At 46.9% G+C, this 25,948-nt stretch overlaps 1 protein-coding gene across 1 annotated transcript in view; it reads left to right on the top strand.

Annotated features, from left to right (window-relative positions):
• Nucleotides 1-25,948, top strand: part of DPH7 (diphthamide biosynthesis 7) — a 486,602-nt gene that overhangs the window by 94,837 nt on the left and 365,817 nt on the right. The gene's annotated exons all lie outside the window — the stretch shown is intronic.

The following is a 25,948-nucleotide window of genomic DNA, read 5'->3' as shown; positions in this document are numbered from 1 at the left end:
CAAAAAGGATACCACAGTTTTTCCTCCTTTCGCCATGAGTTAGTGGGATTTTGTTATGGGGTTTAGTTCTGAAGGGTGGTTCTGCCTGGACAGGATCAGCTATGCTCTGGCCTGGCAGGGTCTGGAATCTTGCAGGATGAATATGAAATGTCTGGATACGCAGGAGCTGGAAAATTCAGAAGAGTGTGTCCTTTGTCTCTGTGAGCTTCACCCTTTTATAAAGCGAGTGACATCACAGGATTTACCATGGGGGCAGGCTTTGGCTGGACATGCCTCTAAACTGGATTGGTCAGGGTTTATTGTTACCACCTTCCTGTCAGTCGGTTGGACTGTAGAGACATGACATCAGTTTTATGGTGCGGGTTTACTATACCCAGGCCCTACCACAGTTGATTTTGCCAAAAGATCGGTTATGACATAAATTGCACATTTTTACAGTTGTGGTGCTTTTGCAAATCATATAGGCAAATGACATCTTCCACACAGAGCATAATATTCCCACTCCCAAGTTTGTAGGACTTTGTTTTGCCCTTCTAATAATCTTTCATGATTTTCAGTGGGAAATATTATACCTAAAATTCTATAATTTTATACATGTATACCTGTTATTTCCTCAAAATATACAATTTTCTGCCATGTCCGTCCCCAACATGCTAGTGAAAGCTACCACGTCTTAATTTAAGGCCACAAAAAGTGCATTTAAACTGCGTTGTCCTGTTGCAGAAATAACAGTCTAGAAGTTTATGAATTAAAATAGTCTTTTAAGCCAGATGGGCTGGCCTTTGTCTTCCAAATATGGTCATTTCTTTCCAGGCCACACCCAAATGTCAGTTTAGCCCAGTGCTGCCTTGGAGTAGTTTGTCTTTGAAGCTCTCAAGTTTAATTTTAGGGGTGGTACTTTTTGAAATTTCACACTTAAGTATCCCAGTAATCTATTGTACCAGACTCGAGTCCAGCCACAAAGTCTGACAAGCGTGTGAGATGCTTCCTCTTGGTCCATTCATAGTTTCCAAGGGGCTGGCCCTTTGGGGGAGGGCAAATCCTGTTCCCAGAAAGCAAATGTCCTTTGAAGCCAGGGCAGGAAACCTGTTCTGTGGCTTCAGCACAGTAAATGCACTTATTTATTTACTTATTTTTGATTTCTGAATCAGAAGCAAGCCTGTTGAAATAACAATATCCCATGTGTGTTTACCAACCAACCCCCCTTACATTTCTAGGCAAGGACAGGTCCTTAACTCAGCAATTTACTTTCAAACAGACATTTTCTTATTTGCAAAAAACAAACCTTTTTACACGTGGTGAACTTTCCTTTTGCTGTCACTTCCAATGCGGTTTTCTCTTCCATTTAGATTCTAATCATTATCTGCAGCCCTAGTCAATTTAGCTTACACTGCAATCTGTTCAAGGCAAAGGTCCACTGATACTAACATAAGCACAGAGAAATAGGGCTTCTTGTTGAAGAGTTCAGCTGTGATATTATGTTGCAAAGTACAGCATTTTTCCGTACGGCTAGGAGTAAATTTCTTGGTAATTTCACAGATCTTGCCTGACACAGCCTGTCATTCAATGAGAAATGCCCCTTTTTGTTGGAGCATAACCTGAATATGGCTGGGCATAGCTGGGTCTCACTGGATCAGAACTGTGTATTGTTGAACAGATGAAAAAGAACATCAGGGCACCATGATTTTATTGCAAAATATTTCCTTTTTCATTGGGAAATTTTGAGCTAGCAGCAAAGCAGTGCTGCTTTTCAATTCTCTTCTTTGGTGCACATAAGGAAACGCACTGGCAGCCTTTCTGGGTGTGTTCCATGTTCCATCTTGCCCAATAGGTGCTTGGCAAAGACAGCACAACCATCCTTTTTGTAGCTGCAAAATGCAGTTTTGATGCAAGGGAATGGCGCTCTGCAGAGCCAGCGCAGCCATTCTGCTGGTAACTGCTGAAGTGCAGATTGGTGCTGGAGGGGAATTCTGCTGGGTGGGTAAATGTACCCCACAAATCCCCCCCCAGACTCTCCCAAGACTTCTTGTTGAGGGAGAGTAGGGCAAAGTGGTGTTCATCAGACGGAGTCCTTCAATCAGGGAGCGGTACGCCACGACCCTCGCGTTGTCTTTCGTTGGAGTGTGGAGCGACACCCACAGATTTTCCTTCGGTATTTCCTTGGATTGTGGAGCAACACCCACAGATTTTCCTTCGGTCTTTCCTCTACAGGTGCCCGGGGAAGTCGTCCTCGGTCTATGAAGGAGCGGAGTCAGTACTAAGCTAGTGAAAAATAAGACAGGTTACAACATTTTCCCACTGACTGTCTTCCCGGAAGGTTGACAGCAGTGGGACACACATACCTTACAGTCATTCAAGCACTCGGACAATAACAACAAATAATTCCTTTCAAGACACAGATAACTATTGATATTTTTACTAGGGTTTTTGGTGATACCCTTTTGCACTGACAACGAAGAAAAGTACTCCCTGTTAGATAGAACCTACCTGTCCCCTTCTGGTTCTTCCTTTTCTTGTTCTCATTCTCCAGATGTCTCCTCTATTTGACTTTCTCTTGGCTCCTCAATCAGCTGAAAAGTGTGTCTGGGGTGCCAACTCTTTAACTGATTATTATGGACCCATTTCTCTTCTGCCAACTCTCCTTTGGGGATGCGGATTCTGTAGGCAACAGGTGAAATTTTATCTACAATTTCAAAAGGACCTCGCCAGCTAGGGAGAAATTTCCGCTCCTTGGTCTGGTTCCTTTGAAAATTATACAAGTAGACCCTGTCTCCTACTTGGTACTACTTTTTGGTTGTTTTTAAGTCATAATGAGTCTTCATCCACTCTGATTTTTTTTCCAGGTTCCGGTGAGCGTACGCAAAAGCATGTTGAAGGTGTTTTCTTAGATTCTCAACATACTCATGTGTTGTGGAGGTGTTTATCAGTGTCTGCTCTTGTGTTCTATAGAGCAGATGCTGAGGAAGCACCATCCTTCGTCCAGTCATTAGCTCAAATGGAGACATCTTAGTCACAGAAGATTGTGTAGATCTGATGGCCATCAGGACAAGCGGTAATCGTATGTCCCAACTTGGCCCAGAATCTGCACAAACGTTTTTAGACTGCTCACAATTGTTTCATTGTACCTCTGAACTCCCCCGCTAGAGGACCGGTGGTATGCAATGTGAAGTTTCCTTTTTACCCCAAGTATCTCCCACATCTTTGTCATCATTTCGCTGATGAAGTGACTTCCTCAGTCCGACTTAATCCTTTTGGGGTAGGCCAAAACGTGAGAAGATGTGGTTGGTCCTCTAGGCAGCTGCTATTTCTGCCTGCAATTTGGGGCCAGGAGACATTCCACCCATTTGGTAAACAAGCATGTTACTGTTAACATGTACTTGTTCCCCCTAGAGGAGCGAATCATGGGCCGATGAAATCTACTTGTAAATCTGACCAAGGCAGTGTCATCCCCCTCTTCAAATATTGGTCGAGGTCCTGCCCCATGTGTGGCCAGTATGCAGCCTCCCACAAGATTTCTAGAGTAGTGTGAAACCACTTATGACCGGCGTGGCCGCATCATGGGTGTGACTTAGCATCAAGCTCCGGAATGCGGTAGGTACCACCCACTGGTCCCAACCAGAGATGGAGCTCCTTACACACAAACCGTCTTGGATTCTGAACATTTTGGGACACTTCATCAATGCCATGAGGTCCTCTTTCCCAATGTAATCGGTATCCATCAGAGGAAAGTTCTCAGGGTCCTCGATAAAATTTCCCAGTAATCGGATCCCCTTTTTGTGCCGTGATTAAATCAGCATCCGGGGTCTCCTTACTCCATTAGGCAGTTGAGAGTTCATAGTGAGCATTTGTCTAGGACCTAGTTACTGCAATGACCTGCATTTCCCCCAACAGGGACTCGATTTCTCCAGGAGATCCCCCCTGGATGCCTCCTGTTTTAGCCAGCTGATCAGCTAGGTCATTTCCAGTTTTGTCTGGCCCCTCCATTCTGGAATGACTATTAATCTTCTACTATTAGATGGTCATCACATTAGAGGTGACCAGGTCTACAATGTTTTGTATTAGCTTGCCATGTTTGAGTGGTTTGTATTTAGCACACAGCATGCCTCTGGTTTTCCAATTAACCAGGTGCTCCATGAACCCGTTCCGGACATAATCGGAATCAGTGATTATGACCAGTTGGTGGAGTTGGTGTTGGACGGCAGTGAGGATGGCCTGATGAACTGCCATCCACTTCGCCTCCTAACTACTGCGGGGACCGATTTTGTACCTAGCGGAAGGCTCCCGGGCATCATTCACCCAGGCATTCCCAACGCCGGCCACCAGTTCCTTTTCCCCATCGTTGTCAACATGGTAGGAGCACCCGTCCACATAAACTGTAGGCATCCCATGGCACTTCTTCATAGACTTTGTGCGGGGAATTCAGGTACGCCTCCATGTTGTCCTGGGTTTTAAGACTTTCGTCCTCGAGACAGTTTTCTCTGGCACAATCATGCAAGTCCGCCAGACCTTGCACGAGGGGACTCTTCTTGTTTTGGCCATATCTGACCTCCCCAGGAAAGCCTTGTATTGACAGAATCCAGGAAGTAATTCTGGAATTACTCACATTTCCAGCCCGGATTCTGTCGCTTTGGAGTTATTGCAAAGGCTGGTGTGGAGTCTCCACTATGATGTGTTCTCCCTGGATGAACGGGCGGTAATTCTTCACTGCCCACACCGTTGCCAGGCGTGCCTTCTCACAATCGTTGAATTTTTCCTCCACAGAGGATAAAGTCTTGCTTGCATAGGAGATGACTTTATTGACTTTGTCATGCTTTTGATATAATACTGCTGACAAGCATTTATTCGAGAACCCTATTTCCAAGAAGAACTCCTTGTTTTTGACAGGGTAAGCTAGACAAGGCGCTTGTGAGAGACTTCTTTTGAGTTGTTTTACTGCCTTGGCTTGTTCTGGACCCCACTCCCACTTGACCCCCCCCTTCAACAGATGGATCAGGGGTCTTGCAACCTCTGCGTAATCCTCCATGAACTTCCTACTGTAATTAGTGAGTCAAAGGAGGCTTCTTAGCTCATGCAGAGTTGTGGGTCTTTTAGTTTAAGCAGTGCTTCCACTTTCTTCTCCTTGGGACAGAGACCGTCGGGAGTTATTTCATGTCCCAAGAAGTTGACACGGGTCCTGCACCTCTGTGCCTTCTGGAAGGACAGTTTTGCTCCGGCAGCCCTCAACTGGGTCAGAACATAACAGATTTCCGCTATGTGTTCCTCCACAGTTGAGCTTTTTATCAAGACATATCCACACAGGCCAGGTTACCCCTTTCACCTAAGTCGGGCATGTCCTTATATAAGAAGATGTTGAATTTGTTGCCGGAGTTTATGTATCCGAAGGGAGTCCGGGTCCACGTGTACTGCTGCCCCCCGAAGGTAAACGCCAGCTTGTTTTGGTCCTCCCTACTTACAGGCACAGTCCAGTATCCATTTGTCCGGTCAATAGCAGTGTATACCTTGGACCCCTGGATCTGGGCCAGCCCTTGGTCAATGTAGGGAAGAGGCCATTGGGACATGTGGACCCGTTTATTCAGCTCCCTAAGGTCTGCGCAAAGTCTCCATTGGCCATTTGGTTTTAAAATCCCCAGCACCGGATTGTTAAAGGTGCTGTGGACGGGACGAATTATCCCACATGACTCTAGATTTTTAATTATTTCCGTCAGGGATTCCATGGATGCGAGGAGCAAGCTATATTGCTTCACAAACGCAGGAGTCATTTCAGGGTCCGTGGGAATTGTTGTAGTATGGATCTCGGTGCGACCACAGTAGTACGAGTCCACAGCAAAGAGATCTTGAAAATCTAAGAACACCTGTTTCAACTTTTGCTTTTGCTCCTCAGTCTCACAGGCATCAGCAAAGTTGACCCGCTCTTCAACCATTTGCCTGAAGCCTGGAAAGACTTCAGACTTTGCTATCTTTTTGGCCTCCTCCAGCTGGGTGGAGAGGTCTCTGGTTAAAGTATTGACCTGGACAGAGGGTTTTAGGTAGGAGAGGCAGTCATTGTGGACCTGAAAGATCACCTCATCCTGCCTGATGTCACAGGTCACCTTTTCCCCCTGTAAGGGCAGGAAGAGTACACCAGGAAATTCCCCCCTTGCCGGGTGAAGATCCTGTCTGGTGGTATGTCATTGTCACTGTCATTGTCAAAGCAGTCATTGGGGATTGGTCCTATCAGTTAATTTCCTAGATCCATGGAAAAATGTCGGTCATCAACCACCATTCCAATAATGGTGCCTGCGCCCAGAGTGATACTCCTAGGGTCGCTGTTATCCATTAATATTGGAATGGTGTTGTGTTCTACATTGACTAATGGTGCTGGGTTTAGCCCCAACCCCTGCTGTTGGAGATTGGCATTGAGATGTACATATGCGTCAGGATTTTGTAATTTCTGTCCTTTTTTAATTCTAGTGGGAATTGTTGGGTCCGCCCTGGGATGGTGACCTCCTCTCCAATTTGAACTTCAACTGCATATGTCAGCAATTGGGCTAACCGAAATGCTTTCTCAGAATCCTCAAAGCCCATTGAATTGCCCCCTAGTCGGGACCAGGCCTTGTAATTTATAAGGTCCAAATTAATTGCAAACCGATTGAGAATGTCACTGCCTAAATGGAATGCAGCAGGGACATCTCGCACGACCCAACAATTATGTTCTATGCTTTTGTCACCTATAGAAATTCCTGCTAGGCAGGAGATGTTTGGAATTGGGAGTTTCTAGGCCCATGTCCCACTTATCAATCAATTTAAATGTGGGAATGGCTGGATCTTTTGTTAGCTTTCTGAACATGGCTTCGCTGATGAAGCTCTTTCCGTTGTTCACGCGCACTCTGGCAAGAACAGACTCCTTCCCCTCATTTAACTGAATAGGGAGGAACAGCTGTTCCCTAATTTTCTGAATGTCAGCTAAACTTTGAGCTGGTTTCTCTTCACTTTTGACTATAGAATTGGGATTTGCAGATTGGGAATCAGTATAAAATGTCAAAGTATTTCCTTCCAGTGTGGAATGCCACTTAAAACGGGAAGGAAGGTTGATTTTCAGGAATGGGGAGGAGTTCCCATCACCAGGTTGTTGTCCTAGAGCAATTACTGTAACTTTGGTGTTTGATTGTTTCGGAAATTAAACTCAATATGATCAGACTTTTGTTCAACCACGTGCCGTGTGCCATTTAAACTAACATGGTTGACACTTTGTTTTAATTTTATTGTCCGGTTAGTCTGAGTCCACAGGGCCTTGTTCACACAGTCTATTAGGGGAGACAGCCTGCGAAGGATGTCATTCCCTAATAGACAGGGGGTTCCTTCTGCAGTTACGACTATGTCCGGGTGTTTCCCAGTATGTCACCCAATTTTTATTTCCAGATCTGCAGCTCCCTCGACAGGAATTTCATTCCCGTCGAAGTTTTGGAGTTGTCCAGAAAGAGGGGTGAGAGGGATCTGGTGTCTCTCCCCCCTTCATGAATTTAGCTTCTCAAAGGCCCTTTTTGACAGAAGTGTGGCTTGGGATCTAGTGTCCACCAGTGCTGTAAATGCGCATTGCCCTTGCACTTGAACAGGGGCATACAATCTCCCCTCCTTCTCCTCAAGTGGGCAAAGGTAATGGGCATTTTGGGCAAGTTGGGTGGTAAATTTCTTTATTTTGGACTCCAACATGGTGGAGGTTTGGACAATTTTCTGTGCCGGAGTTTGGGAATCTGTAATACAAATTTTGCATTCTGAAATAGATGGGATTTTGGAATCCCCTTTTTACCTTAGCTCTGTGCTGCCCCCTCTTACCTGTTGGCAGTCACTAGAACCAGTTTGTGGGGAGGATCCCTCCATTAATATTTTTTTCTCAGGATGACAATTTTGGTGTTCAGGGTTGGGTGACTCTGAATCAGTCCCCACACCCACCCAGTCTTCATTCAGATCTCTTCCGACCCATTTTGCTTGGGGAGGAATTCCCCTGTCTCTGAAGGAGAAGATTCTCTTCCCAGAATCCTCTAAGGATCCTTCCCCTTCAAACTGGAGGACACTAACTTTCTCCCCAAAATGGGATTTTTTGAAGCCTTTATTTCTTCTACCCATCATCTGTTCCCTGGGACAAGAGATTTTTGTTCCGGTTCCGGGGTGTCCAGGGGTTTTCACGGGTAAGTAAGGAAGCTTCCTCTAGGGCTTTACACTCCCTTTTCCCCCGTGCCTCCTCCTCTGGAACCGGTGAATTATCGGGGTTCACTCCCCGTCATTGTTCTGGGGTGCCAGACACTTTGTTTGAAAGGTTCTGAGCTGCCATGTCCATCTGAGGGTTCTGTTGAGCCCTCAACATGCAACTCAGATCCTGTGTGAGGTTCTGGACCTGGCGCTCCAGTTGGGACACCCGTTCCGGCTGGTACGGGTGTCTCTGTTCATACCTAAGTGGTTCACGGGAAGGGTAACTGTCCCTTCTCCCGGACTACCCTGGGTTTTGGGGATTTTGATAACCTTCCGCCCTTGTCCTCCCCTTTCCCGATTGGGTAGTGTGGGCTCCTGAAAGCGGGGGAAAGAAAGGAGGGTTGTCCTGCAGGTTGGAGTTTGATAGATACCAGGTAAAGAATCTTAACCCAGGATTTGGGAGATTACTGCCCTCCTGAGAGAAGTTAGGAGGGAAGTTTCCTGGGGCAGTACTCACCTGATTGGATCCCCCCCTTTGGGCTGGGGGAGTCCATACATACCCCAAAATAGGCCGGTTGCCCTTGTATCTGGGACTTGTGTAATAAGGAGAGTTAGAGGTCCCATTGGTGGGGTTACCTCCCTGACTGCCACCTGTTGTTGCCTCTGATTTGGCTGGTTAATTTTTAGGCCCCTCCATTTCTAGGTCCAAAATGAGGGCAACCTTCACCTCTGCCACCTTAGCAGCAGCAGGGGTGTTGGCTGGTTTGGGTTTTTTTATCTGATTTTTATTTTGTGCAGGTTTTTGGACCTCATAGATCAGGGGAGCCTGCTGTATTACCAAGTCCATGGTCCTTTTATCATGAAAATCCCTCACCAGCTGGGTCATTATTTATTCTGGGAGCGCATGGCAGTAGGTAGTTATAAACTCTCTACTGTGTTTGTGCAAAGGTGCGTTTTAGCTCCTGCACAAATTCTCGTGGGGCCTGATCTTCTCCGCATTGCAAATTGTAGGCCGCTTTGCAAGCCTCTTGGGGGTTTCTGTGGGCGAAAAAGTGCTTCAAGATGGCCGCCTTGTATGTGGACCATCTTGAATGGTTTTGGTCTTCCAGTGCAGCAAAGAAGCTGGAGTACTCCGGAGAGAACATCCATTTGGCCTAGTCTATGCAGTTCTTTGATGTGAAAAGTGTCCATGTGTTCATAGAGTTCCATATGTTCCCAGACAGAATATTTTGCGTTTTTATGGTACAGTGTTATGAAATTCCTAATAGCCTTGATCTGCCTAATGGGATCTTTCACTAGTGTTCTCTTTTATTTGCCTTCTTTTTCCACATCACCTGATTCCGCTCGCCCTCAGACCCAGAGCTGCTACTGTTTGAGGTCCCCTTATGATCTTCTGGGTGCTCCCTGATTCTGTGAGCTTGGGAGAGGTTCGCAGAATAGTGGGGCCTAGTTTCTTCTTCCCTGTGGCGCACAGGAGAGTAGTCTTCTGACTCCTCCCTGCTTCCAGGGTTGGCGGAGGATACCCCCCACTGCCCTGATTGGGTGGAGGTCTTCTTTCATGTTGTTTTTTCTGAAATTCGATCCAAATGGTCCATTTGGAGATAGTGCTTCTGCAGATCTAATTCCCTGGCTTTCTCCTCATAGGAGGCTTCCTGGTCAGAGACATCAGCCATACTATTTTTGTATCTATACAGGGATGCCGTCCATCAATTTCTGAGGGGCGCTGACCTGTCAGTTCTATCATGCTAGGCCTATTTAATTCTGACGGCCTCATGGTTTCTGGCTCATGTGAACCAGTAGACCTGAAGTCAGCTGTCCACAAAGTATTAAATGGGCTTGAGTCCCTTAGTACAGAGGGCATCACACTGTGATCAGGGGTAGCCCTGTCCCTCTCTACGTGTTATGGGTCCCTCAAGTTTGGATTTAGCCAGGCATACCTGCTCCAACGTCCCTAGTTTCTCCTTCTCAGCCCTTACCTCTTGATAATAGGCAAAGGTTTGAGCATTTTGCTAAGCTATCGCGGCTTGACTGGCCTCTATGACCCGCTCTTGAGCTGCCACCTGCTTGTGGAGTCCATTGTTCTCATCACAGAGGGCCTCCTTGTCTCTTTGCGCTACCTGTATTGTCTGGCAACACTGAGACCATTTCTGCTGCAAGAGGTGAACCTCCTTTTTCTGCACATTTAGAGCCTCTATGGCCTGCTTTAACTCGAGTTTCATTTGTCTCCTATGTCCCATTAATTTTTCACATTCTTTTATGCCAGTCAGTCCCTGAAGGTCTGACTCCCTTCTCTCCGGATTGGTTTTTAAATTGCACATTTCCTGGTATAGGGCCTCTTTCTGCTGATACAGAGCGCCCCTTTGTTCAACCATGTCATCCCTTTGTTGCGTTATGGCGCCTAATTTCTTGCGCTCTTTATCAAATTCTGATTGAAAGTGGAGTTCTTTCATAATTCATTTATTACTTTCCTCTTCCAATTTTTTTATCTGATTCTCTAAAGTGCCCATTGTCTCTACACTGGCGTTATTGTATCTCACTTGTTGTATTAATTTCAGTTGACTCTCTTCCAAAGAGTCAACCTTTTCTGGACACTCCACTCTTAATGCATTTAATTGGGCCTCTTGGTCTGAATTATTCTGTTTTTGTAGGTCCAAGTCCTCTTATCTGTTTATAGTTTTTAAATTCTACCTCAGAATCTTGGCTCTTGTTCAATTTCTCTTCCACTAATTTTAGCTCAGTCTGGGTTTGAGTCAAGAGTTCAGATTGGTTTTGAGCAAGAGTTCTAGCTTCATGTTTTGCTTGCATCACTCCCATATGGAGATACATGTAGGCTGTGATTCTGACCATTTTAATCTGCTCTTCTTTAAGATTTGAAGTCATGTAGAATTCACTTAAGGCTTGATGTAACATGCTACCGTCTTGCCACACATCCATGTCCATGGCAGTGACCTGTTGCATCATCTCTCCTAGCCAGACCTCCTCCTCTTGGTGCCCCCATTCTCCTCTGACAAATAATTAAAGTGCTCCCTGGGCATAGTTATCTCTACTGTGGTCATTTTGGAGAGTGTTGTTTCTTTATTAATGTATTTATATAAGGGTCACCTGTATTCGGTCACTTTTTGTCTAGTTTGGGGTTGATTTAGCTTTAATTTTATACACAGGCCTGGTACTTGGGGTGTATGTTTGGGGAGGCGCTTTTTACAGCGTAACACAGCTTTCTAGCCACACAAAGTATCACTACCTTTAAGGTTAGCCTGCTGTGTTAAGCTGCCACGGGTGAATACACAATTCTCAAATCCTGGATGAGCCCCCAAGCTGTTAAGGATTCCAATCAGGCGTCACACACCAGACCAGGACTCTTGCCCTTAGCCTGGGAGGTAGCGCACAATTAAAATACCTTTTCTTTATTTCCTCGAATTCGGATTGAGCTGGCACCCAACCCGTCTCCCACCCCCTTTTACAAATACCCTGGTTCACAATGGACCGTGAGCCAGGCAGGTGGGTGGTAATACAAGATTTATTTATTTTAAATTCAAAGAAAATCACACAATTTTAATATTACGCAGCAATCACCAATGGGGTGATTAATTACAATGTAAAATGATGAAATACACTTGGTTTACCTTCTACTATAACATATCCAAAGCCCAAATGAATGGGGGAAATTTTACTGTTCAGGTAGAAAGACGCAGCAAGGAGTCAGGATTACTAGGCAGCAAACATAATTAAAATCCGACCTTCCCCCACAAAATGAGAGGCAAAACCTTTGCAATTGTACAAATAGCACTCGGAATTACTGAATATTTAATTTAATGCACGGTTAAATTATTGAGGTAATATGAGTTCTAATAGCATCAGAGATGTAAGAACACTGGCAAACTGCAAGGCAAGATACTAACAACGGGCATACAGTTAAAAAATCAACTTTAAAATGAAAACACAGTGCAGCCAAATCACACGTTGGTCCTCTTTTTACAGGTTTAAATTTCAAAACGGTTTGAAAAACAGATGAAATAGACACAATCGGAATGCGGTTTTTAGGCTGGGTGATAGATGCACATCACAGGGATAATATGAAAGTGAAAGAGTGACTCTAGCTGATTAACTGGATGATATTTTCAATGTGAAAGGAAAATCGGTTTTAAAAATAAAAGCAGTTAACAGAGAAAATCGGTTTAAAACGGAAAGGACAAGATTTACAGAAACTATATTTTAATGGCTAGAAAAGAGAGACGCCGCCTGCGACACAGGTTTCTTTGCACGTGTAACTGATTCGCCCGCCGTGCGACTCTTTATGTGGGAATTAATTAGTTTAATCAAAAATAGGATTAAGGACACAAGACAGAAATGAGTGGAAGAATTGCGCTAACACTAGAAAATGAAGGACAGGATGATCAGAAAATTCTGACAGTTACAACAAGTTATCAGGGTATAGATGGTATTACTTAGAGGGTGGAACCAAGACAAGGTATCAAATTGGGGTCTACTATGTGTTGCTATAGGATGGGGAGATACTAACGTGGACATTTCCTCTATGTTTTTGCCAGCGGAGAAAGGAAGGAAAGTGGAATTTGCAACATCTCCGCCTCACGTTCCGGTAGGTCCATCTGGGCAACTAGCCACCAAGGAGGACTTTTTATGCAGGACATCAAAACTGAATTCCGCAATTGCATGGCTGTAATCTCCACTAAATTAGAGTGCACTGACCAGAGGGTGTTGGAAGTGGGACAACGACTGGGGGAGGTGGAGGAACAAGCCCTAGACCACGCAACTGCCCGGCAGGAGATTTACACCCTGGAGGACAGGAATGAAATTCTGGAATATAAACAAGAGGATGCGGAGAACCAGGCTCTGAGAAATAATTTATGGATTAGAGGAGTGCCCCCATCCCTCCCTGATCAAGACCTACCGGAGTTTTCCGATCTCTCCTGCCACAGATCGACAAACCACTGCTATTGTTGGACTGCACTCCCTGACTGTGTATCCGCAGGGGGCTTACTGCGGAATTCCTGCCTAATGTGATCACCAGAGTCCGGTTTTACACAACGAAGCAGGAGATCCTGGTGGTGGGCACAGGGACGAACTAAGTTTTCAGGGCTTCCCCGGACAGATTTTCCAGGACCTAGAGACCGCTACAATACAGAAACGCAGAGCACTCCAGCCACTAACTCTCTTCTTGCACGACCAAAAGATCAGGTACCGCTGGCTATTCGCTACTTCCATTCAGTTCACATTCAGGGGGGTGTCCTGGACGATATCGTGCCTGGAGGATGCAGAGGTGGTCTTAAACTCAACCTCCTCTGACAAGGAGGGGGGGCCCCCGCCCCGTCTGATTCTCCTGAGGGAGTCGAGGGCCTTCAACCAAAAAACACAAAGCTCCGCCTGGTCAGGAGTCCAGAAAGGCTGCAATCAAGGGAAGCCGCTCCCACACTCCTGATCGGAAGAAATGTTGCCGTTATAGAGGACTCCTACTTTCTCATTGACTTTCGCAGTTCAAGCAACTGGCGTCGAGGAAATGCTGAGCAAAGTGGGTTCAAGATGGGCTTCTTGCTGCCTACACCTGACCTCAAGGGGGATGATACCTAAAGTTTCTTGGGGAATTTCGCTGCATGTTTTTGGCAATTTGAAGTTTTAGGTAGGAGTTCATTGTTGGGACTCTATTTTTTGTTCCTATTAGTTTACTCAGTTAAAACCCTGGTTGAAACGGGATGTCAGAAATCTCCATGTCCTAGGTGGCGTCTGAAATTCACCTAGTCCCCCCGCCCTCGCCACCGAAGGGGGAAGCCCGACAGTACCTCATTTGAATCTGCGTTTTGTCACGCTAAAAGTGAAAGGCTTGAACTCTCCAGTAAAACGGAAATCGATGCTGAGGCGGTTGAAAGATTTAGAGGGAACAGTAGTGTTTCTCCAGAAAACTCATCTCCTTCCGGCAGACTATACTCTCCCTCGGAGCAGAGACTTTCACAGGCAATTATTGGCCTCTGAGGAGGGTGGATGAAATTGGGGGAGAGGGGGAGCAGCAATTCTGATGGCAAAAGACATCCATTCTGAAGAGTTGGACACTATTCGAGACCCTGGGGGCCGATATATTTGGGTGAAAGTTTGGCTCCTGGGGCAACTATACTCACTAATCTTGATCTATGCCCCTAACGAAAGGCAATAACACTTCCTGGGCTAACTGGAATCATTGCTCCTTCCCAGATTTTGATTGCTGGTGGCTTTAACGTTGTCCCTGACCCCAACAAAGACAAAACACGTACCGCCTCTCTCAAAGATTTCAAAATCGCCCTGAGTATCCTTCACTTTTTCAAGTCCCTCGATGTGGTGGATGCCTGGAGAATATTATATCCAGAAGAACGGGACTTCACTTTATTCTCACAGGTTCATCGCTCCTCCTCCCATATAGGTCTGATCCTGGTATCACTCCAGTTATGCCCTTTATTGATAAGGTGGCTATTGCTCCTGGGGTTCTCTCAGATCATGCCCAGGTTCTCTTGCAAATTAGAGCTTGGGATCAGCCCGTCTCCCAGAACCCAATGCTGCCTATATGATCCAATCTTAAATGATATGGCCCTGAGAGACGCGGTAGCTAAAGTAATACAAAATTATTTCCGGGAGAACCCCACAGAACGAACATCCCCAGCCACGACATGGGACGCTATGAAAGCAGTCATCGGGGGTGTCTTAATAGCTCACACTGCGGTCTATCATAAACTGAAAAAACAGACCAGAGCCCAACTTGAACAGGAAATCGTGAAGACCGAGGGGGGAATACCAGAGGGATGGTCCTCTAAATGCCACTGAGCCTTGCGCATTGCCCGTAATAAACTAGAGGCCATAAATGCTGAAGAGACGGCCCAATCTCTGATAACGGTGAAACAGGGATATTATGCTAAAGGCAATAAAGCCAACGGGATTTTAGCGAGAAAACTGGCCCAATCCAGAAAGCGGAACACTGTAGGCCTTAAAGATCAACGATGGGTGACTCAATATGGGGAACAGATTAAACTTCAATTAGCGAAAGCCCACCTACTAGAAACAATGGGCCTCATTACAGGTCGGGCGGTTACGGAAATAACAATGGCGGTAAACCCGCCGCCACTGTTAATTCCGGACTGCCCAATCCCGACTCCTGCAGGCAGGAAGTGATGTTCCCGCCAGGTCTGACCTGGCGGGTTTAACACCGCCCGCCTGCAGGCGGATGTGGAAACACCAGCACCATCACGAGATGGTGCCGGTGTTTCCAGTTCCCCATTCCCATTGAGTCCTAAGGGACTCAATGGGAATGGGGATTTACCGAATTCCGCCTCCGGAATTCCCGGGACACCAGGGTCATAATGCCCTGGTATTTCCGGGCGTCACGGAGGCGGAATGGTAATACGAGTCTGGCGGTAACCAGGCGGTTTTACCGCCTCGGTTACCGCCGGACTCATAATGAGGCCCAATGTCAGCTCCGAGCAGATCAACTTCGGCCCACAAATTGTATATTTAGGAAGCATCTCTGTCACACTTGTCCCGGGAGGATATGGAGGCGTTAGAGGCCCCTACTCAACAGGAGGAGTGGCAGGTGGTAATCGGGGCCCTAAAGTCCATAGCCCGATAGATTCTCCCCAAAATGTTATACTCCTTTTTGTAGCCAGTTGCTCCCGCATTTGACAGCACTCTTCAACTCCTTCAGAGAGCGGTGCAGGGTGATTCTCTCCATAAACTTCGACCACAATTTTACTACTAAAACCAGGAAAGGATCCGAGGGATTGTGCCTCCTATAGGCCAATCTCTTTGTTGAACATAGACGCGAACATATATTCGAACGTATTGGCAAACCGATTGGCCCCTCTCCTCCCAACGCTGATTAATGCAGATCAAACAGGTTTTGTTTTGGGAAGCGATAATATAAGGCAAGCCCTGTATTTGATAGAGACGATCACTATGGTCCAAGGGAAATAAGATCTTTTAGCCCTAGATGTCACTAAGGCATTTGACAAGGTGGACTGGTCTTTTTCATGCACTTAACCCTAGAGGCTTTCCGTTTTGGGTCCTGGTTTAGGAAAATGATTGCCGCCAATGATTCCTCCCCGAACACTCGTCTCCAGGTTAATCGGGAATGATCAACCCCGATCCCCTCACGTGCAGAACACAAGGCTGCTCCCTTTCCCCCTCTTGTTTGCCTTAATTATGGAACCGCTGGCACAACGCATATGCAGTAAAATAGCCATCCAAAGGGTTAGGGTGCAGGTGTCCTCCCACAATGTATCTCTATACGCCAATAATGTTTTACTCTCCATTATTAATATTCAGCCTTCTATGCAAGCAGCTCTTCAAGAACTCCAAGCTTTTGGGCAAGTTGCAGGATTCAAAGTAAATTATGGGAAGTTGGTATCACTGGGGGTGGGGCTCTCCCCACAGGAGGTCTCCTCTTTTCAAACCCTCTGTCCACTCAGTTGGGATACCTCTTCCGTTGAATATCTGGGGGTTTGGCTAACGGCTTCCCCAAAGGACCTTTTTGCTGCTAACTTTTCCACCCTCATTCAATTATTGAAAAAGGACCTAGTAAAATGGGCAAACCAAGAGATTTCTCTGATGGGTCGAATCACAGCAGTGAAAATTAACTTACTTCCTCGCCTCCTCTATTTCTGCTCTGGACCATCTTCAACGTAAAATCCTGAGTTTTATCTGATGTGGTAAAAAGCTGAGGATCCCCAAAAGAGTTGTGATGGGTGGTTGCCGATTAGGGGGGGGGGGTTGGGTGTGCCCGATTTGCGTAAATATGCAGAGGCGGCACAAATATCACACCTGATAACTTGGATGTCCTTTACTCCCCCACCGAAATGGGCTGAGATTGAGCAATCCAAGCTCTCACTCCCCCTCCGTTTTCTACCCTTTTATCCCCCATGCTGCACGAAAGCAATGGCAGAATCTGCTTTCATCAATGAAGGTCACCCTGAAGTCATGGGATAAGGCTCTGAGATGGAGAAAGGTTCCCAGAGGCTTGGGCCAACTATACCCAATTTTCACAATCCTGCCTTCTCTCCGGGTATGCAGTCAGAAGCCTTTGGGAGCTGGAAGCGGGGCAGCCTTCAAACACTAGCCCAGCTATTCAAAGGTGGCCAGCCTCGCTCGTTTGAGGAGTGCAAAAGAATGTTTCAACTCTCGGAAGCAGACCGGTTATCATATGTGCAGTTACGCCATTGGATTACACACCCTGAAATAAGGCAAAAGGCCAGGCGCCTTCTAAGCCTGATTGAGTTAACAGCCACAGAGAATCTTAAAATAGGTGGGGTCTCCAAGATATACAAACTCTTGAGGGAAGATATGCTGACTTCCGTCCTGCCTACATGAGCCATTGGGAGTCGGATCTGGGCCACCTGGCTAGAGGATAAAGCATGATTAGATATTTTGGGCCAGGGCCCACTCTTCCTCTAGATGTGTGACTAACAATGAATGCGCCCTAAAACTTTTATTTCGCTGGTACTATCCCCCAGCACAGATACACCACTTCCAGGCTGCAGCATCTTCCCTCCTGTTGGCATAAGTGTGGGGCACTTGGCTCATACTACCACATGTGGTGGGATTGTCCACTGATTCATGCCTTCTGGGACAGCATTGTGTTGATCATCGAAGCCATCACTGGTACCAAACTTGCATTGTGTCCCGAAACTCTTCTTCTGGGGGCCCCAAGTGAGGAGACATACCCTAAATCTGGGGCTCGGGCGAAGTTACTGACACATTTAGTCTGTTTGTTTATTGAGTTTATATAGCGCTTTAAGCCAAAGCGCTTTACAGTATAACAGGTACAATAGTGAGAGAAGCATATTTACAAACATGAAACAAGTCATTAGAACAATATGTAGAACAATTTACTAAAAGGAGGGGGAAAGTGGGGGAATAGGAGGGGAGAGGTGGTAGGTGATGGGTGTTACAATGTCTGTTTTGAGGTCAGGGGAGTGGGAGGGAGGGGGAGTGATCTGGTGACCTCCAATGCCCCTAAGTGGTTTCAGTGACCAATTTGAGGTCATTGGGGAAGGAGGATCGAGGGAGGGCAAGGGAGGGGGCAGGGGTCAGAAGGGGAGAAAGGTAGGGAAGGGGAGTCGCGGGGGCGAGTGAAGAAGAAGGGCTTTCAGGGAGGAGCGGAAGGATGAGTAGGTAGGGGTGGAGCGGATGGAGAGCGGTAGGGAGTTCCAGTGTAGGGGGGCCAAGAGTTGGAAGGAGCAGAAGCATGAGGAGGCACATGGGGGTGGGGGTACAGTGAGAAGGTAGAGGTCTGCTGAGCGGAAAGAGCGGGAGGGGGAGTAAAATGAGAGGAGGGAAGAAAGGTAGGGGGGCCAGGTCATGGAGAGATTTGTAGACAAGACAGAGGAATTGAAATTTCAGTTGTGAGAGGAAGGGAAGCCAGCCAAGTTGAGAGCGAGAGGAAGAAATAGTCTTGAGGGCCGAGAAGACATGAAGTACGGATAGAGTGGTAGATGGATTTTAGGGGAGTCAAGTGAGAGACAGGGAGTCCAAAGAGGAGGGAGGAACAGTAGAAGAGGAGGGAGAAAATCAGGGAGGAGATTAGGAGTTTGGAAGCATGGAAGGTGAGAGAGGAGCGGATCTTGCGGATGTTGAAGAGGTGGTGCCTACAGGCACGAGAGGTTAGAGAGATGTGGTTGGAGAAGTAGAGAGAGGAGTCGAGATGGAGGCTCAGATTGCGGGCATGGGTAGATATGGGGAGGTTGGAAAGTGAATGAAAGGAAGGGGGGAAGGGGAGAGAGTGTTAGGAGGGAAGAAAAGCACGTCAGTCTTGTCAGTATTGAGGGAAAGAAAGTGGGATGACATCCAGTTTTTTATGGCCGTGAGGCAGGAAGAAAGAGTGTGGTGGAGGTCTCATGTGAAGGAAGAGAAGGAAAGAAAGAGTTGGGTGTCATCAGCGTAGAAGTGGTGGGAGATGCCGAAAGAAGAGAGAAAAGAAAGGGTCCAAGTACGGATCCATGGGCGACACCATAGTACAGGGGGAGGCTGGAGGAGGTGCGGCCACCCCAGGAGACGGTGAAGGATCGATTGGAGAGGTAAGAGGAGAGCCAGGAGAGGACAGAGCCTTTGAAGCCGAAGGAGGACATTGTGCTAAGAAGTAAGGGGTGATCTACAGTATCAAAAGCTGCAGAAAGGTCAAGGAGGATGAGAATTGAAGATTGCTTAGCATAGCGAGCAATGAGGAGAGAGTTGAGGACATAGGTGAGGGCAGTCTCAGTGGAGTGTTTAGGGCGGAAACCAGATTGAGGGGCGGGGAGGAGGGAGTGAGATGAGACAAAAGCAGAAAGTTGAGAGTAGGCTAGGCACTCGAGGAGCCTTGAAATGAAGGGGAGAAGAGAGATTGGTCTGAAGTTGGAGGCAAGAAGAGGGCTAGCAGAAGGTTTCTTCAGGATAGGGATTATGGTAGCGTGTTTGAAAGCTGAAGGAAAGGTGGCGGAGGAGAAACAGATGTTGAAGAAGGTGGTTAGGTAGGGAATAAGGAGAGGGTAAATTTTGGGGATGAGGGAAGTGGGGATGGGATCAGAGGGGGCAGCAGTAGGGTGAGTTTTGGACAGGAGATGGGAGACAAAGGCTGGGGTGATAAGAGAGAAGGTGGACAAGTTAGCAGAGTTGGAAGAGGGGGAGGGGGAAGGAGGGGAGAAGGATTTTGGATGAGAAGAAGTTGGCGAAGTCAGAGGGAGAGAGGGTAGAGTTCGTGGAAGGGCCAGGAGTAGGAGGGGAAAGAAGGCGAAAAAGGGTCTGGAAGATATAGCGGGGGTGAGAGGCTTCTGAGTGGATGAGGGTAGAATGGTTGGAGCGCTTGGCAGATGAGAGGCAAGAGTCGTAGAGAGAGTGATATGAGAAATAAGAGGATTGATTAGTCAGAGAAGGGGAAGTGAGCCAGCGTAGTTCAAGGCGACCGAGGAGGCAGCGGCGCATGGACAGAAGGTAGGAAGAGAGCCAGGGTTGGGAAGGTTTGTGAGAGGGGGAGAAGGAAGTAAGAGGATAGAGTTGGTCGAGACTGGAGGTTATAGAGGAGGACAGTGAGGAGAGGGCGTCATCAGCTGAGAGGGAAGCAAAGTCAGGGAGGGAGGAAGAACAGGAGTCGAGGAAGAGAGAAGTGTTGAAGTTGCGATTGTCGCGACAAGAGAAGGAAGGAGGTAGAGGAGGGAGTGGGAGATGATGATGAGGGGGGAGGAGTGAGGGAGAAGGAGAGCAAGGCGTGGTCGGAGAGATAGTTGTTGGGGAGAGACGATACAGGGGAGGAAGAGTAAGAAGAGAGAAAGATGAGATCGAGCGTGGAGCCAGAGGTGTGGGTAGGGTGGTAGGAAGGAGAGAGAGGAGGTAGGAGTAGAGTACTGATAGAAGAGGAGAAGAATGAGATGTGGATGAGAGAGGGAGGTTGAAATCGCCGAGGACTGAGAGAGGAGTAGGGGAGGGAGAGATGAAAGAGAGAAGATGGTCCAGGTCTTCATAGAAGGAAGAGAGGGGGGCAGGAGGTCTGTGATTAATTGAGAAGGAGATCGCGTGAGGATAAGTGAAGTATTTGACGAGAAATTCATAGGAAGAGAAGGCGGGTAGGGGGTGAGGAAAGACATTTAGGGTGAAAAATGAGGCCGACGCCGCCTCTGCGACCAGAGGGGCGTAAAACGTGAGAGAAGGAGGAAGAGGGGGTGGAGAGAGACGCAGGGACGGTGGAATTGAAGGGGAGGTTCCAAGTCTCGGTGATGCAGAGGAAGTGAAGATTTAGTCGCAGATGGATCGGGCGTTCCAGAGGGCAATGTTGATGATGCTGGAGGGGTTGGCAGTGGGGAGGTGGATAAGATTAGGTGCCGGCTGCGTGCATTACAATCGCCTGCCGTTGGAAAGCCGTAGAAGGGCCAGAACTTTCCCTATGGTGGATTAAAGTATGGGAAATTTTGGTGGCGTAAAAATGTTGTAGCTGCAAGGGAAGGAAAGCGCCACCAATTCCAAGCCATGTGTGCCCCCCTGCTGGACTATGACCAGGAATATCCAGCGTTGATGTTTAAACCCCGCCTGGCGAAACTTGGTTTGCACTCTGGTGAAACTGAGTAATATTTGGCTGCCTGAAAGACGGAGTGGATATACAGGTTTTTGTGGGGGGGGCTTTTCTATTTGATATATTTTTTATCCATACAGGCGCACACAGGACGATTTAAAGTGAATGCTATGATTCCTATTTAATGATCTAAATGCTTTGCATTTCTTGTTTGGTCTTTCCTTGTTCCAACTGTTTAATAAAAAAAAGTTTATAAAAAGAAAAAAATTGATAAGTTGCAGATGCCATACATGTCTATGTGCTCCGATTCTATGTCAAGACCGGAGGCTCAGATTATGCTCTTCTTTCTTTACTTCATTCTTGAGCAGCATTATAAACAACCAACCATAAAAATAAATTAACACAAAAACGAAACTACATTTCCCAATATAATAATGTTCTTTTTGGAGTGCATTTATGATAGGGTATGAGTGGAACATGTGAGAATTTGAACCAATCTCCTCTCTGCTAGTCCATAACCTCGGCTTTGTATACTTGTCCTTACTCTTTCTTTGCTGCCCGGGCAGCAGTTAAGTACCTTAATCATATCTTGGTACTGCACGTTATGATTATGTATATTTGACTTTATTTGGTTATAGTGTAGAGCGCACGCAGGGGAGACCAATCTGCTTTCAGAGAGCGCATCGCAGGCATTCGATGGAGCATCTCCGTGTGCCCAGAGGTAGCGGGCGCAACGGGCCTCTGCAAGGGTCCGATGCCACAGATAACAACACTTGAGGGGGTGCTCGCTCACGAGGACACAGGGTCATCCATCGCCAACTGCGGGTCTCTTCCATGAGAGCCACTCTTCTCAATTTACGGTTGGCGCAAGGTACAGAGAAGACATCAGAAGTTCAGTGGTTCATAGTTCTCTGCAATATAAACAGAATACACTGTGGACCCACGCTTGGTTGCAAGGCCCGTTGAGGCGAGATACAGCGCTGCCTAGTGGATACAATACAATTGCACAGATAGTGTTGGTTTTAAACTCACCTGCAGTGCAAGCAGGAAAAGGCAGTACTTGATTTTATTGGCAGGTGCTAAGCACTATAGATAGGCACAGACCCAAGTGAAACTGCAACACAGTAAGCCAGCCAAGACCCGCATAAACTGCTTTTGACGGAGACATGCCCAAGAATCCTGTAGAGACTCAACAGTGTATTAAAAATGCACAGCTCCAGGGAAGATTATGAAGAACCCCATACTGGCAGAACCCAGCAAGGGGCAAGCAGTACAAAGAGTACTGATCGCAGGATTGGGGTCATTGTCCCAGGAAAGGAGCTTGGTGGAGGACCTAATCACATTCCCCCAAGGGATGCAAGCCCTGAAGGGAGAAGCCCCAGACAGAGGTCATGCTGGCCAATGGGGAAGAAAGAAAGCCAGTAATGTCCACAGCAGCCAGACACCCCCCAACCCACTCACCCCACTGGGCACACCACGAAGAAAGAGAAGTGGGGAGAAAAGAAGTGAGGTCATTAGGAAAGAAGGGCAAATATTAGACAAAGAGTCCACTACGGAGGAAGCGGACGATGGGGAATAGGACGTAACATCCCAGGAAGGCTCTGAGGAGCGAGAGTTATCTTCCCAGAGCCCTACAAGAAAACATAAGGCTGCCAAGAACATGAAAACAGGCAAAGGGAGGAAGATGAGCTGGGCGAGGTATTCGACCCAGACTCTCTAATGCATCCCAGGTCAGCGGAATGGGAGTCTCCCGCCAAGATTGCCAATTACATTAAGAAAAGAATTTGTAATCCTCTGTCGAAGGATGCTAGCAGCAAACTATGGGCCCCAGGCCACAGGTAAAACGGTGTAGCAGAAACACCAGAAATCGCTGATAAAATGTTATCCTTCATGGGAAGATATGGTAGAGATATCAAGAAGGGCATAGATAGATCCTGGCAATCATATCAGGACAAAGTCTGGATATTCTGGGCCTTCTAACCAAAATGGCAAAGGAGGTGAAACAGCCGGAACAGAAAGTAGACCCTGACATTTTGGCCGGATGGGCGCAAAGGGCAATATGCTTCTTCGGCAATGCCAACAGCGCACTGACAACGGAAAGGAGGTCTATCTTAGTTAAGATAAGGCCCCAAGATTGGGGAGCTGGTCACTTCAGAGGAGGCGTTGAATACAAAAGGCAAGCTCTTTGGGGATGCCTTCATAAAAGAGTTGGCAGAATTTGCTAATACTTACACCGCTATTGACAAAGCTCAGACCTCATTGAGAAGAGTGTTTGGACGAAAGGTTTTTGGCAGGGCTGTCAGAAGTAGGGGCAGCTCTGCCAGCTGCTATTCATCAAGCAGGCCCAATTACAATGGCTATAGCAACTGGGGAGACCAGGAGGAGCACAAACCCTTCTTTCAATCGAGAGGAAGGGTTAGAGGAAGAGGCTGGAGAGGCAGCAACAGAGGCCAGCAAACAAATGCAGATGAGACTGGGCCAGACAATGCCAATATGGCGAAGGGGGCCAGGGTCACCATATTTAGGAGGGAGGACGGCAAGATTCTTGGAGAAATTGAAAGGGTTATCAGGAGATGCATGGGCCGAACAGTCAGTACAGGGTTTCCAACTGGAATTCTGTCGGGACCCAGTTCAGACAGATTACCCAAGACCTATAGTATTCAACATGGAAGACAAAGCCATGCTGGACAAAGAAATCTTACAATTAGAACGAAAGAAGGCTATCACACGGGTGCCAAAATCATCAACCGGCTTTATAAGCAATCTATCTTAGTCAAGGGCTAACGGAAAGCCAGGCCGGTGATAAACCTGACAAACCTAAATGCACTCATTATGTACAGACATTTCAAGATGGAAGGTATCCATCTCCTAAGGGATATGTTACAAACTGGAGACTGGTTAGTGAGGATAGACCTCTAAGATGCATATCTAACGATCCCGATGGCGAAAGAGAATCAGAGATTCATCTAATTCTGGTGGAGAGGACAGAAGTGGGAGTTCACGTGTCTCCCATTCGGCCTGGCATCAGCACCCTGATGCTTTATGAAACTGATGAGAATGGTAGTGAGTCACCTGAGAGAGCAAGGTATCAAGCTAATACTATACTTGGACGATTTCTGTCTGATGGTGCAGGGCAAGGTATTCTTGGAACGGCAGGCGAAAGTAGCACTTGAACTGCTGCAGTGCTTGGGATTCCTAATAAACTGGGACACATCCGATTTGGAGCTATCTCAGTCGCTCGAATTTCTAGGTTTTCGTGATCGACACGAAGGCGGCCACACTCAGTTTACTGATAACAAAGGTGAATCTGATCAAAAAAGAGATCAGGACATTACTAGCGAGGGAAGATATCTCGTTGAGAGAACTGGCCGACCTAGTGGGGAGATTTGCATCATCCATTCAGGAGATTTATTTCCCGGCCCGTTACATCACAGAGCATTAGGATGCTTAAAAATGAAACCCTCCGGAAAGGTTTATTTTAAGAATATAGAGTACCGATCTCCATGGAGGCGAGGACAGAACTATGGTGGTGGTTCTAGCACATGGAGACTTGGAACGCTGGAACGGGAGAGCGATATTTGGCTCATCCCCGGACCTCATCATAGAATCTGACACCAGCCATTGGGGCTGGGGAGCCCGTTGCAGGGAGATATCAACGGGAGGCAAGTGGTCAGAGAAGGAGTTATAACTCCACATCAACTGCCTGGAGTTAATGGCAGTATTCTTTGCATTGAGGTGTTGGACCCAAGGGACCCAAGACTGGACGGCCTGTTGTGTGTTACTGAAAATGGACAATGGGCCTCATTACGAGTCTGGCGGTAACCACAGCAGTAAAACCGTCTGGTTACCGCCGGACTCGTATTACCATTCCTCCTCCGTGACTCCCGGAATTACCAGGGCATTACAGCCCCGGTGTCCCGGGAGTCACGGAGGCGGAATGGTGTTAATCCCCATTCCCATTGAGTCCCATAGGACTGGGGAAGTGGAAACACCGGCACCATCTCGTGATCTCACCATCTCCTCCAACGTTGTTACAAGGAATTGTGTTCAAACGATTGCCCACCCTATCATGGCTAGCTTCAGCCTTGGTATTTAATTATTTGACAGGGACGGAACGCAAAGCAGCAGGATCCTGAGAAAGGCAGGAGGAAGAAATGTTTGTTACAGCATCTACCGGTTGGGGCGTACAATTTAAAATTTTAGAGAAAGACAAAGAAAGAGGAAAGACAAGGATGCGAAACAGAGGTTATGGACCAGCAGATGGGAGATTGGTTAAATTTATCACATGTACCACTAATACCCTATCATAAATGAACTACAGAAAGAACACTATAATATTGGGAAATGTAGTTTCGTTTTTGTGCTAATTTAGGTTAATGGTTGGTTGTTTATAATGCTGTTTGAGAATGAAGTAAAGAAAGAAGAGCATAATCCTTTGTCCTCTGTGTCTGTAATAGAATCTTGACTTTCTATAACGCTAGTATGCAAAATCAGTATTGCTCTGGTGTGCTGTGGCAATCAAGGTTTTAGCACCGCTCACTAGTTACCCAGGCATGCACTGCGGCAGGAATTTTTGCCATGGTTAATTCTAGTAATATAGAAACAGTAAGCAAACATTTTTTGAATCTTCTAAATTTCCCTTGCTCGATTAAATGACCTTCTTATTAGCAGCTAGTTTAGAAAATTCACACATCCATCATAGTAGGCAGTTTTTCTTTTTCAGATTTTCAAAGTTGCAGAATCGCAATCCTTGACATACAACATTAAAGAATT

Source organism: Ambystoma mexicanum, chromosome 8 (assembly GCF_040938575.1).
Source record: "Ambystoma mexicanum isolate Mex_15411 chromosome 8, UKY_AmexF1_1, whole genome shotgun sequence".
NCBI lineage: Eukaryota > Metazoa > Chordata > Amphibia > Caudata > Ambystomatidae > Ambystoma > Ambystoma mexicanum.
Note: the sequence above shows the minus strand (reverse complement) of the source record. Positions and strands in the feature narration are given on the sequence as shown.